Below are 10068 nucleotides of genomic sequence, written 5' to 3'. Positions count from 1 at the left end.
GCTCCCACTTTCTAGCAGCCAACGTGAGTCTCGTTTAACTCTCACAGCAGCCTTGTTATTACTATTCTAGCATTATCCTGGGGAATTGAGGCACAGAGAGGTTAAGTAACTTGCTCCTGGTTCCCCAGCCAGGAAGTGGCAGGGCAGGGGCAGTGTGGCTCTAAGCCCACTTCTGTCTCTTGGAGCCAACATTTCTGCAAAGTCCGTGGGACACTGTGTTGCCTCTCCCTTAACAAGTTCTCCTAGCCTGGCCTTCAGCATCACTCCTGCCTTCCTTTAGCTCTCGGGTTCTTCCTCCAGGGACCCTAGGAGCTGCCCCTCCTGCCTGCTCTGGGGGCTAAGAAGGAGCCCACCTAGGGCTCCCCTTCTCGGTTGGGGAGGGGGCTCCCCATTCTCTTCCTTGGCCCCCTTCTCCACCAAGGCAGCATCCAGCTCCCTGGGCTCAGGCTGGAGGCTCAGGCTCCCCCTGAAGTCTCCTCCAGCTCTTCCTCCCCTATCGGCCTCCCCAAGGGCAGGGTCAGCTGTAACCCGGGTCCAGCCCCTCCTCTCCGCTCCCCACCTGGGCCCAGCAGTAACTGATGTTCTTAAAGTGGCCCAAGGCAGGGCAAGATCCGGAGTCATCAAAGGAAGATTAAATTATGTTCCAAGGCAACCAAGGGGTTGTTTTAGGAAGGTTTTCGACTGTGAAGCTTGCAGAGAGCTGGGCCCCCGCCCTGAGCCCCCCGGTTTTGGGCATTCGCCCTCTGTGAGATTTTCCGGTTCCTAATTGGGCCAGGGTTATCTGATTGTTCCTGTCCTAGTGGAATGTTGTTTAAAGGAGGCTGATGACCTCCCACTGTGGCTGCTGGAGCTGAGCCAGAGTATAGCCCAGTCAGGGGCAGTGCCCCCAACCCCCATGGATGTGCTTGGATTCCTGAATCTGAACTGAAGGAATGTGTTGATGCACTGGCTGTACGACCTTGGGCAAATCACCTCCCTCTGGGCCTCTTGTTTGTCTTTATTAGTTAGGTGGCTTAAAACACACACACACACACACACACACACACACACACACACACACACACACACACACAGAAACCTTTTATTCAAACAATATAGTGGGTTCCTAAGGTCAACATATAAGTCAGGTCCTAAAGGAGGTGGTCTGCTTAAGTGGTGAAGGGGGTGGAGACAAGCCCCCTCCACACCCCCAGCCTCCCAGCCCATCCTTCCCTTTGGCACCTTTTGCCCCAGGCCATCCCAGCCTGAGGCAGCTCCATTATATTAGAGGATCCATCTCTTCTTACATACTGTGATCCTAAATTCAATATGTTGAAATTAACTTTTTTTTTAAAGAAATGATGCATTTGGGAAATCTTACATACTAGATGCATTTTTTTAAAATGCATTTTTAATCTGGGGCATGGGAATCGATTTTCTTCCTTCCTTCCTCTTTTCCTTCCTCCCCCCTTCTTTCTTTCTCTTTCTTCCTTTTATTTTTACCTAAACTCTTCTAGAGCCTCTAAGCTGAACTAGGTTCAATCAGTTGCCCTGTTCTTTGCTGGGTCTCAGCAGTGACATGTGTTTTGCTCTGGAAAGGCCCAAAGAATCATCTGGTCCCGTGTCCTCATCTTATATAAGGGAGACTGAGGCCCAGTGAGGGAAGGAACACAGATCTGACTCCCCGTGTCCCTTGCAGCTCCACACAGTACAGTCTCTAAATCTTCAATTCACTGAGGCAGGGGAGGGGCTGTGATAAGTGAAACAGGGAAATCTCATTCCCTTGGAGGGGGAGTTATGGCCAATTACGGAGGCCATACTGAACCTCTGTGGGCCATCCACCCTCCTACCCACTCATTTGTTCATCTGTTTATCTGGTCATCTCCCCATCCTCCCTCCCTCACTTCCTTCCTTCCTTCCATCCATCCATCCAGTGTGTCTCATGCTTTGTGTGTATGAGGCCCCATGCTAGGAGCTATGGTGCCTGCTGAAACTTGCAGTCCACTTGTCAGAGAAGACAGTGTTCCAGAAACAATTATAGCATAAACGAGACTGACCTCAATGCCACAGGAGAGGTCCACGCAGTTTCAGTGGTCTCAGGAGAGGGAGAAAATGACCAGATCTGAGGGGTCACATCAGGGTGGGTTGCCCATAGAAAGTGGCATTTACACAGGCAGAAATGGGGAGGGGCTTGCAGACCCAGTGGTGTGAGTGCAGGGCATGGTGGGAAAATGGGAGGTAAACTGGATGAAATAGCCTGGACAGAACCTCTCTTCCTACCCAGGGTGGTGGCCTTGGTCACTTCGCTGTGATAGTCTCAGAGGGGCTGACGATCCCTGGGCTTCTCTGTCTCCCTGTAGGTGGGAGGGGGGAGCTCCTGAGGTTGTGGCTCATGAGCTGACCGAGTCATGCTCAGCGGTGCTTAAGCTCACCTTGTACAGACTCTGGGTCTCTTGCCCCTCATCCAGGCCCCCTCCAGCTGAGTTGGCCATTTGAACTGTCCAGGTGTCTCTGTGCCTGGCGCTGTCTGCTCACCACCCCTCATGGGTTCAAGGCAGAAGCTGTAGCATGTGTGGGACCCTGTCCCGCTGCTCAGATCCCCAGGTGGGGATCATGAGGCATTCAGTAAATTCCCAAGGGCCAGGAGCTATTCCTCCCTGGTGGCCATGCTGAAGCTCTGAGCCTTCCTCACTGGTTTAGGGGCCCCAGATCCTGCCCCTGTCCTTGGGCGGCTCCAACAGGATAGGTGGCCTGTGTGGGGGTGGTTTCAGCTGGACCCGGGGAAAGGGATTGTCCTCTGCCCTCAAACCCTAAGCAACCCCTCCTCCTCCACGGGCTGATTCTAAAATTTCCTTCATGGGAACAAAGCAGTCCAGGGAAGAGGGGTTCCACAGGCCTGGATCTGAATCATGACTCCACCACTCGCTAATTGGTTGGCCCTGGGCCCGTGATGTCGCCTGTTTCAGCCTCAGTTTCCCCACTTGTAAAATGGGGATTAATACCTACCTTATAGGGTTGTTGGGATTTAAAGTGCTAAGCACATAGTACTTAATTTGAGGGTCAGCCCTGAGGGACCAGCAAGGCTGAGCAGTCCCAGAAGAGGAGGAAGAGAAGGTTGCTAGGAGAAGGGAGGGCAGAAGGCGTGCCCTTTGGCCCCTGGGTCACAGTCTGGAAGGGCTTCAAGGTGGGTTGTGGACCTCTTGAGGCTGTCCTCAGGCACCTGGAGTATGTCCTGGCCCAGCTAATCACCGCTGAGCCCATCATGTTGCCAGACAGGCTGGGCCTCAGCTGTCACCCCAAGTGAGAAAATGCAGGGACACAGGATCATTCCGGGACTGTTTTCCAGCAGCTGGAGCCCTGGCTGCACCGTCAAGGCCAGGAGTGGAGCCCCCCGCCTCCTCCCTGCCCTACCGCCCTGCAGTTGAGGACACAGTAGGGAGAGGCGCCCCCTGCTGTTGCACTTCGGGAACTGCATCTCTCGCCTCGACTGAACGGCCGAAGTTTTGGCCTCCCGGAACCCGAACCCACAACACAGCACAGAGAACCGATTTAAGTGGACCTGGAAGCCCCCGCACACTGGACAACTGCCATAAGAACCTGAGGGAGGGGACCTCAGTCTGACTCTCCTTAGCTGCAGGCTGACGCGACAGATGCCATGGTCCCCATGCCCCTTGCACGACTTTCTGCTCATCAGATCTCTTAAACCAGGGTTGTCCGATTCAGATGCCCACGGGGCCAGTGATGTGAACGAGTGGTCTGGGTTAAGTGTCTGCAGCAGTGAGCCGCCTGTCCGCGGCGAAGTGCAGAGCGCATGTCCAGTCACCAGGGCCGCTCAGCACCAGCTGGCGTTGCCATGGGGATGTGCAGGCTCGGGGTTGCCAGATCTTCAAATATTTTAAAAATAGCTTGAAATCTGGACTTCTGTGCGAAAATTTCCAATTGTGTAGGCGACCCCTCCTCCCACCTTCTGGAATCCCTTTGTCTTTTCTGCTTCTACCACCGACAGGAGCCACAAACTCCATCAAGTGATTCCCTGTAGAAGAAGGTAGGATTTCCTTGGGTTTGTCCTCACACTTCCTCCTTGCTGGCCCTCGGGATTTGGTGAGCAAGGCCTTCTGGAGGTTGTTCATTTGGCAAAGTTTATCTAGAGCCTGCTTTGGGCTGGGCCTTATGCAGAAAGGTGTTGAAGATGGGAGGAAACAAAGACGACACAGAGCATCACAGACCCACATTCCGGGCGGGTACTCACAGACCCCTGGAGGGAGAGTGGAGGCATCCATGGAGCCCGTGCCAGGACTCAGGCATCCTGAGGACACCGGCCCACATGCTTCCCCACTGAGGCTTCACATCAGAGCCATGTGGTTTCCTCTCTGTAATCCTCCATGGTGGGGGTGGGTGGATTTGGTACCACACTGCACTCATTCTCTTTCAGCATCTTTATACTTGCTGTTCCCAAGGCCAGCTCCTTCTTGGCTCCTAAAATGTCACCTCCTCAGAGAGGCCTTCCAGGACAATGCTAGCTGGAGTAGCATCCTTAACTCTACTGACACCTACTGACATAAAGCTCTCCCTGGCTTTATGCTCTTCGTAGCATTTACCACTGCCTGAAATTATGGCCTGGTTTTATTATCTATCTCTACTGCCCCCAAACCTGAGGCCATAAGGGCAGGGCCTGACTCTGACATATTTGCTGCTTACTGGGTTTATGGTAGGAGCTCGCTGGGTTCTTGTTCAGCAGATGCATTCTGTCCACAAGTCTCTGATCTCTTTTCAGGAAGCAGTCTTAGCAGAGGTAGTATCCAGGCCTGGATCCCACCTGCTGCACCTTAGTCTCCTTGCCTGCAAAATGGGCACAATGATAATATTTCCAATCTTCTGGGGCTGTGAGGAGGGTAGGTGCCTGTGGTCCTGTGAGGTGGTAAGCTCAAATCCTGTCATGGGGTATGGTGTCCCCGGGTCTGGCCGGGAGCTTGGAGCCCATCTCAAACCTCCTCTCCCCCACGGAGCAGTGCTTTATTCTGCTCACCTTCTTTCCTGCCCCCAGCCCTCGCACAGGCCTGCTCTGCAGTTGGTCTCCCTTAGCTTGGCGGAAGAGCTGAGCGAAAAAGATGGGCTGAGCCTCTGGGAGCAGAAGGTGCGGGAGAGCAGAAGCCTCAGATGCAAGAGGGGAAGCTCAGAGCCTGAGAGATCCCAGCTCAACTGCCCTCTCCTCGTCTTGGGCTTCAAGTCTCCCTCTTGGGGAGGGACATTGGCACATGGAGCTTTACCATGATTCAGGCAAAGGCCAGGCACAGCTGGTCTCCTGCATGTAGAGGACTTGGCAGTGGGGGCTGGTTTTTTGGCAAAGACGCCAACAACCAGATACATAGCTGCTTGGATGGGGAGCGAGCCTGGGTCCTGGGGTGGAGGGAGGAGAAGGGTCAGGGGGCTTCCAGTCGAGTGCATTTGTATCTGCTGAGCCCACAGGGTGCAGAGTCATAGATGGCTGTCCCTCTGGGGTAGAGGGGCATTGGTGACTCACCCCAGGTCTCTGACTTCATCTTAGTTTCATCAGGGCTGTTGATGAAATTCAGAGAGGTGAAGTTTATCAGGTTTGCAGAGAACCCAAAGCTGGGAGAGAGGGTATCTATGTAGGAGGAAAGAGCCAGAATCTAAAGCGATTGAAGGGTTGAACGCTGAGCCTGCCACTTTCCAGGTATGCCACTTCAGACAAGGCACAAACATTTTTTGAACCTCGATTTCCCCATTTGCAAAATGGGAGCAATGCTACCTATACTGCAATGCTTTGAGGGTCAATGAGACAAGCTACATGCAGCCCCCAGCACAGTTCCTGGCACACAGCAGGCCCTTGATAACTATGGTGGCTGCTGTGATTAATGACAGTGTGAGCTCCTCAAGGACAGGGGATCTGTCTTTCTGTGCTGCCCGTTCTTGGTATGGCGTGGGCACCGAACAAATGTTTGTCAGATGAATGAACAAAATGAAATCTGACGGGGATAAATGTCAGTTCCTGGACTCAGATCCAAAGACCCAGCTGCACATGGACGCAGTGGTGGGGGGGGGGGGGCGGGAAGAAAAGGCTTAGCAACAAACAGCACACGGGAGAAAAGTTGAGGGATTTAAGCTGATGGAAATTTCGGTCAACATGAGGTGGCTGCCAAGACCAGCCAGGACAGACTTGGGTGGCATTATTAGAGGCCTAATGCTCAGAAGGAGGGAGACCACGGTGGTCCGAGCAGCTTCAAGAGCCGCATCCCATTCTGTGCTTCCCCTGCAGAGACTGGCCAACAAGATCAAGTGGGGAATGAGGCCTAAAGCCACACTGGGATATGGTTGAAGAAATCAGGGCACTGAGCCTGGAGAGAAGTTCACAAGCCCCACCTGGCGGCAGGTGTTCGGACCTTGCCTCCTCCGCTTGCTCTGGACAAGTGGTCAATGGCTCCGAGCTTCAGTTTCCTCATTTGTGAAACGTGCAAGCCTTAGGCTGGAGCTCACCGGGCCGCTGGAGAACAGCAAGACAGGGAGCCCGAGGCTCCCTGGACACAGTGCCCCGCCTGCTTCACTCAGCTCCTCAGCCGGGTTGTTCCCGCCGGAGGACGGCTGGTTGGGAAGCTAGAGGTGCCCGGCGTTTGTTTCCTTTGCGGGTTGGACCAGGATTGCAGGGGCGACACTTCCCACCCCGACCTCCTCCCTTTCCTCCCTTTGAGGCCAATTCTATAGTTGGGTCTCTTTCCCTGCAGCCAGCTTCCCTCTCATCTGCGTGTTCCTTGGTGTGGGATGTGCGTGCAAGAGGCTGAGCTCCGGCTTCCTCTTCCTCCCACAAACCGCCAAGTGCCCGCAGCGCGCCCGCCTGGGTGGGTGGGGAGTGGGTAGGGGTGAGAGTGGTCTCTGTGCGCCCTCTGGTGGCTGCTGGGGGCACTGCGCTGGACTCAGCGCCAATCAGACATCTTGGTAAAAATCCTGGCCCTCCAACAACAGATGAATGGTTAAACACAATGTGATATACACACAATGGAATATTATTCAGCCTTAGAAATGAAGGAAATTCTGATACATGTTACAATATGGATGAACTTTGAAAATATTATACTGGGAATTCCCTGGTGGTCCAGTGGATAGGACTCCTCACTTTCACTGCCGAGGGCATGGGTTCCCTCCCTGGTCCGGGAAATAAAATCCTGCAAGACACTCGGCGTAGCCAAAAAAAAGCCAAAACCAAAACCAAACCAAACCAAAAAAATGTTGTACTCAGTGAAATAAGCCAGACACAAAAGGACAAATATTATATGATTCCACTTACAGGAGAACATTCATAGAGCCAGAAAGTAGACCTCTATTATGGGCTATCAGGGACTGGGGTAGGGGGACAGGGGAACTATTGGTGAATGGGTACAATTTCTGTTTGAGATGATGAAAAAGTTCTGGAAAAGGATAGTGGTGATGGTGGCACAACATTGTGAATGTATTTAATGCCACTGAATTGCACACTTAAAAATGGGTAAAATGGTAAGTTTTATGTTATGTATATTTTACCACAATTAAAAAGAGTACCCTCCCTCCCCCTCGAAAAAAAAATCCTGGACCTGCCACTTAAAAGGAGCATGATCTTGGTCAAGTCACTTAACTTCTCTGAGCCTCAGTTTCCTCATCTTTAAAGTGGGGGCAATAATGCCTACCTTGGGATACCACTCTGATCCAAGCCACCATCCTCCCTGGCCTGGAGGATTGCAAACAGCCTCTTTGGTGGTTTCTGGGCTTCACTCTTGGGTCTCCCCCCAGGTCTTTTTCACCTGAGCAGCCAGAGTATCTGAAACCGTAAGTCCAATCAAGTTACTCTCCTGCTTAAAATTCTCTCCAAATTCCTCCCCTTGGCTGAGAGAGCAGGGTCCCTCACTTCTCCTGTCTCTGTACTTTCCATACCCTTTCTCCGCAAGCTGTCACTCCCTGCTCCTTTGTGCCTCCGGGCCCTTGGCCTTGCTCTTGACTCTGTCTTGAACACCGTTCTTCTGACTGTCTGGCATTGCTGACTTGAGGTCTCAACTCAAAAGTCACTTTTTCTTCCTGAGGGGTTGACTCCTTACCACTCCCATGTTGTCTCGCCTCCTGGTCTTACCCTCATCACCTCTAACCTGTTTTATTTTTTTTTTATAGCATCTGCCATTACCTGAAATGGTCTTATCTTCTTCATGTAACTTTTTTTTTTTCAACTGGCTGGACTTTGTAGGGTGCAAGCTGGAAACAGCTTAATTTGTCTCCCACAACCATCCTAGTATTTGCTCTGTTGCTTCTCTAATCCCTCTCCTTGAAAGTACTTCAACTAAATAGAGTTTTACCAATTCCTTTCAGGTATTAGATCAATTTCAATTTCAGACTTTAAAAAGTGATTCTTTAGGAGATGTACATTGAATGATCCAAGAGTGAAGTGTTGTGATGTCTGAGGCTCACTTTCAAATAGTTCAGCCAAACCAGGTCACACACACACACACACACACACACACACACACACACACACACACATGCACCCCACAATGTCAAACATTTTTGAATCTAAGTGGTGAGTACATGGCTTTATTGCATTATTCTTTCGACTTTTCTGTGAGTTTGGAAATTCTTATCAAAAGTTGGCTAAGGGCTTCCCTGGTGGCGTAGTGGTTAAGAATCCGCCTGCCAATGCAGGACACATGGATTTGATCCCTGGTCCGGGAAGATCCCACATGCCACGGAGCAACTAACCCCTGTGCCACAACTACTGAGCCTGCGCTCTAGAGCCTTCAAGGCACAGCTACTGAAGCCCACATGCCTAGAGCCCCTGCTCCGCAACAACAGAAGCCACCGCAATGAGAACCCGCGCACAGCAATGAAGACCCAACGCAGCCATAAATTTAAAAAAAAAAAAAAAAAAAAAAGTTGGCTAAAAAAGAAACTGTTTTTGCCAAGTTAAAAAATAAGCCCAGTCCCATCGAAGTAAGAATATTCACCTCCCATCCAACATAAGTGTCTCCTATTCAAGCTGACCCAGTTTCACGTGGTGGGAAAGGCAGGCGGCGGCAGGTGGGCGGTCTTGGAGGGTGCCCTGGCTCTGTTTGGTTCACCTCCTCTCCCACTGCTAGCCGCTGCTTTCTGGCTCCTTCGGTCCAAGAGGGAAGGAGGGATGAAAAGAAACTGTTAAGGGCTCCTTGATGATGGGACTGTCACGCACGTGGGGTGTGCAGGTGAGTTAGCCCCTCCACAAACTGCCTGCACCCTTTCCTGACACAGGTCACACCTGCTCCGCCGCCCTCTCACACCCTGCCCGGTCCTCCCGCAAAGCCGCTTTCTGTGGGGTCGCCTCGTGCCCGCAGGCAGCCTCCCCGGGTGGGGTCCTGTCGAGATTGCTCTAGCTCAGCTCTCTTCCTGAATGTCCACTTTGGCCATGGGAATTTGGCTCCTGCCCTGCCAGTGGTGGCACGCAGGTCACCCCCGCTGCAGCCCTCTGTCCTTCATCCTGCCAGTCTTGACGCTGTTGCAGGTCTCTGGTCCCTTGCTCTCCCCTTGCCCTGCCCTGGTAGCAGCAGTGGCAGGTTCCTGAGTGTCAGCGGCTCAGCAGTGAGGGTGGGGACGAGGTGCCAGGGTCCCCTCTGGCGACCCCCTGTCCTCCAAGCAGTGGTCCTGAGTCCCCCTCATCTGGCCTGAGGAGTGTTTTTTTGGGGGGTGTGTGTGTGTAAGCCCTTCTCCCTCCTGGGCTGACAACTCTCTAGGAAGAAATTCTCATTTGGAACAGTCTGTTTTGAATTTCTCAGCCTCTTTCCCATGGACTGGGCTGAGGTAAAGGGCTAGGTTTTGTAACCTCACAGTAAGTCCAGCACAGAGCCCTGAGGGCAGGAAAAGTCCAGTTCGAGGTCCCGTCCCCTCTATTTACTTGTTACAGTCTCTGCAGAAGGCCAGCACAGACCAGGGAACAGTTTTATTACGGTCTATCAGTTGAAGGCGAAGCCAACAGCAGCCAGGGTTCAGTAGGGCAGGGGAGTGGATACACGAATCAAGAGTTCACAGCAAAGAAGCCAGATGGGCCCAGATCCCTGGTCCCGCCCAGACTCAGCCTCACCCCTG

General features: G+C 52.5%; 1 pseudogene; it reads left to right on the top strand.

Moving 5' to 3' along the window:
- LOC132494100 (organic anion transporter 7-like) overlaps positions 1-10068 on the top strand; it is a 37690-nt pseudogene that overhangs the window by 1961 nt on the left and 25661 nt on the right.

Source organism: Mesoplodon densirostris, chromosome 7 (assembly GCF_025265405.1).
Source record: "Mesoplodon densirostris isolate mMesDen1 chromosome 7, mMesDen1 primary haplotype, whole genome shotgun sequence".
Classification (NCBI taxonomy): Eukaryota; Metazoa; Chordata; class Mammalia; order Artiodactyla; family Ziphiidae; genus Mesoplodon; species Mesoplodon densirostris.
The sequence above is the reverse complement of the archived record's forward strand: the minus strand, read 5'-3'. Positions and strand labels throughout refer to the sequence as shown.